Consider the following 4381-nt stretch of genomic DNA (forward strand, 5'->3'; position numbering starts at 1 on the left):
AAATGCCTCAGCACCTGAATTGAAGATCATCTGACATTTTCTCCACTGTCCCTAATTCCTGTGACAATGTTCATACAGTAAATTTAACATCTGCCACCCACCTGCCCTCTGAGGACTAACAGGAATGTTAGCCACATGAATTGGTGGCAGAGATTTTCTGTCCAGAACAGGGGTGGGCCAACTCCTCATAAAGAACCAACTCTTTATTTTAGGCATGTGGGATACAAGATCTCCATCACAACTACTCAACCCCATGACTGTAGCAAGAAGGCCACCGAATCAAGAGATCAGCAAATGGACATACTGAGTTCCAATAAAATATATTTGCTGCCCCTTGGCCTGGAGCGCTACTTCTCAGACTTTCACAGGCACATGGAACGCCTAGGAATCTTGGTAAACTGCAAGTTCTGGGACTTTCCTGGTGACCCAGTGGTTAAGAATCCACCTTGCAATGCAGGGGATGTGAGTTTGATCCCCAGTTGGGGAACTAAGATCTTACTTGCCATGGAGCAACTAATAAGCCTGCAGACCATTAGAAAGTCCATGCACTGCAATGAAGATCCCACGTGATGCAACAAAGACCCGGAATGCTGCAACTAAGACCCAACACAGCCAAATAAATAAATAAAAGAACATTAAAATGCAGATTCTGACTCAGCTGGTCAGGAGTGCATCTGGGGTCTGCCTTCCTGACCCTCCAACCAGATGGTGGTCTTGATGCTGATCTGAGGACCTCACTTTGAGCAGCGATCTTACAGTGTCTCCTTGGAACACGCCCTTCCTTTCCATGTCCTGGGCATTTCCAAATATGCTGAGGCTCAGAGAACAGAGACGGGCTCTGCGTTCATTAGGAAGATGGCTGTAGAACTAGTATTAGGTTTATACCCTTCAAATCCAGATGATTCGAAGATGCCTCCAGCCCGCGGGAGAGCCCATATTTTCCTCTCCTAAATATCCGCTTCCTTGTTTTTCACCTTCCAGGCTAGTTGTTTAAGGTCTCCTGCTCCTAAATGGACAGATGGCTTGGCCTCAGTGCAGCTGCACACAGCGCACATCGGAGCCGTTTGAACCTGACTGCCAGCACCTTTCCAGCCCCCGCATGGCAGGATCTAATGGCCACGCACAGGGCCCTCTGGCCCCTGCCTAATTGGTTGAGATGCAAAAGCTAATGCAGGTTGAGAGACCAATTAACTGGGCTTGTTTCTCCCACCGCCGCATCTGCACATCAATTATGCTAAACAACACACTGTATTAAGACGTTTCCCTGTCACTAGCATTTGCTGTGGGACATTCAGAGCAGGGCAGAAAGAGACCGCCTCTCACAACCTGCCTGAGGGATTTTTCTCTCTGTCAGCACAGACGGCTGGCAATAGGGAGCCCAGGCTTTGAACTGAGAAACGTACAAGGCAGGGACACATCTGACACTAACTGGTTACCTTCTCTGGGCCTCAGTCTCTATAGAATGTGGGGGCGACGGTTCAAGAAGCCAGAAAACAGATTGGGTGAGGGATGCTGATAACCCTGGCATGTCACCTGCTGATTCCACTAAGAAGCAGAAAGCCCAAGGCTTCTGGATGCTCAAAGGATACTTTCCCTAAAACTTGAAAAAAAAATCCATAACTGAACTGATGGGAGGGGGAACATCATTGTATTTTCTGCTACAGGTTGAGCCGTTTGTTTATTTTGATTTAATATAGTTTTATTTTGCCAAATTCAGTTGGTGGACTGGGTTCCTGCATCTTTACCCACAGCTGGGGCATCTCCACCCTTGTTGTTTCTGGAATAAATTACTTGAGCTCTATGCTTTGAAACCAGTGTACTAAGTCCTTTACTAAGGAGTTCCTGAAGGGCCGCCCTGGTCAGGGAACCAGGGTTTCTCAGTCTCTCAGAGACGACAGCTGGAGTTATAAGTTTATAGTTGGGAACTTCTTTCCAGAGTGTCATATGTTGCTTTGTCAAAGAAGACTAGGTTATTGAGCTCACTCCCAACTTTGCCTCTGGAACATTTCTTTTCAGGCTTGCCCCGAGATTTGTTCACTGGATCTTTGTCTTGTTTGGCTGACTTTCTGGCGTCTTTCTTCTTCTTGTCCTCCTTGGGTGGCAGAGCGAAGCTGGGAGAGCATCTGCTACCACTGTTGCCTCATTAAGATGTCAGACAGAAAAAAAGCTGTTTCTTTTAAAAACATATTTTTTATTTAACTGCACCAGGTCTTAGCTGCAGCATGTAGGATCTAGTTCCCTGATCAGGAATCGAACCCAGTTCCCTTGCACTGTGAATGTGGAGTCTTAGCCACTGGACCACCAGGGAAGAGCCTGGGTAGGGCTGCTTTTGTATTCCATTCGCCCCTCCTTTGAAGCTTCTCTCTGAGAATGCATTTCTTGATCTTTTACAACAACACTTTGGTTTCTAAGATGCCCAGTTCATTTTGAGGAAGCTTACCAACTTTAAGACACGATGCAGTCTACAGTTGAGTTGGGAAGGTGGGACTAATTCAACATCTACTCATTTACTCAATCATTCATCAAATATTTGTTAATTACCCAGTATACTTCAGGCAATCTGCTGGGCTAGAAGCCTTTTTTTTAAACTCTCAGTTTATTTCTAGATAGAGAGGCGGATAGTCAAATGAGTAATAGTAATTCTGGGTAAGATGGGCTATTATATCTATGACAGTACAGATGCTAAAGGGGGACTGATACATATAAAAAAGACAGAAAAATAAAATTATGTCTGTGCATTAGAGCATTAAACTATAATGTAGCCTTGAGTAGAGTGTTATGCCCCCTTCCCTGTGATGCTTATTTCAAAAATCTGCCACTCTCCTTAACTTTTTGGAACTTTAAGAGACTATGAGGCATAAGCTCCCTCAGTTTCCAGCATCCAGAAGCTATTTATATTTGCACGTATTCTCATATCCATATTTCTGGTCTTGCAGTAAGAGATGTCATTTCTTGTGTTAAGGCCATTCCCTCTTTAAGATCTAAGCTCTTGACTGACTCTGCCAGCAGTCCCTAACTGTTTTTGCACCAGGGACTCATTTTGTGGAAGACAATTTTCCATTGCCTGAGGGTGGGGGATGGTTTGGGGATGATTCAAGTGCATTACATTTATTGCGCATTACATTTATTTCTATTACTATTATATCAGATCATCAAGCATTGGATCCCAGGGGTTAGGGGACCCTGATCTAGACCTTACTGCATCTGTGTTCTCTTTTTCCCTCCCAAGTTGCCAACTTTGTCCCCATTGGTCCCTTCTGCATAGCATTCAACTATGACCAAGTCTGTGGGCCATCTTAAAAACAAAGTCCTCCCTTGACCCTACATTGTGCTAGCTACTAGTGCTTAGGTTTGGAAGAGCAAATAGTTTTTTTTACTATGTGTGTCATCTACAGTCTAATTGGGAATGACTCTCCCTAACTTCCAAGCCTAGAATTCCTTCTTTGCTTGTTTTCTGTTATTTCTACTTTCTGCTCACTTGTTCTTCAAACATCTTCGGTCTATGTTTGACTTCATCTTTTCTGATCATGGCCTGATATTTTGTTTTATTTTTTAATTAATTAAATTGGAGAATTATTGCTTTACAATACTGCGATGGCCTGATATTTTATTTTAATGGCTGTTCGATTCTATGACTTGTCTCACTTTGCTTCTTCCTAGATCTCTACTACTTCACTGACCAGCCTTCTCCTGTCATCTGCGGAGTCTTAATTCTCTGCATATGCCTTTTCATGTTGTTTTCAATGACTCCTTCTTCCTTGGACTCTTCTCATTTCACACCATCTCCAGGTGATACCTTCTTATCACCTGCTGTCACTTACCACCATGTTCTTTCTTTCAAAATGTTTTCAAGTTAACTCTTCTCCTCTGAGAGCTAGTTCCATCTACCTGCTTCTTAGGCTTCTCAGCTTATTCCAAAGTCATCAATTTCCCACCAAAATCTGCTATTCCTTCTGTGCTGAGGAATGGCAGAATGATAAAATACTTGGATGTTATCATCTACTCTTATCTTTTTCTCACCCTGACACCCCATCAATCAATAAATCCTGCCAGTTCTATTTCTCGAGCATCCATTAGGTCTGTCCTCTCTTCCCAGTTATCTTGCCTTAATTCAGGCCTCATCTTTTATTTGGATAAAAGCAATTACATTACTATCTGATGTCTTTGCCTCTGATAGGAGCTCTGATTTTATACCCTTTCAGTCTATCCAACACACTGTGGCCAGGGTCACCTTTCTAAAATACAAATCAGATTGAAGACAAAAGCATGCATGAAATATTCTGTGGTGAGCTATGACCTGTGGTGCTTATCAAGGTATAGAGGAGAGATTCAGTTGAGCCACCTGAGCAGCTGCTAGGAGAGGGGGAATAGAGGGTTAATT

The 4381-nt window shown here is 43.5% G+C and overlaps 1 pseudogene; it reads right to left on the reverse strand.

The window, feature by feature from the left end:
• Nucleotides 1–1713: 1713 nt before the first annotated feature.
• LOC145517363 (small ribosomal subunit protein eS25 pseudogene) lies at nt 1714–3516 on the reverse strand (annotated as a pseudogene).
• Nucleotides 3517–4381: the final 865 nt, after the last annotated feature.

This window comes from Giraffa tippelskirchi, chromosome 8, assembly GCF_054371585.1.
Source record: "Giraffa tippelskirchi isolate mGirTip1 chromosome 8, T2T-mGirTip1v1.2.pri, whole genome shotgun sequence".
Lineage (NCBI taxonomy): Eukaryota > Metazoa > Chordata > Mammalia > Artiodactyla > Giraffidae > Giraffa > Giraffa tippelskirchi.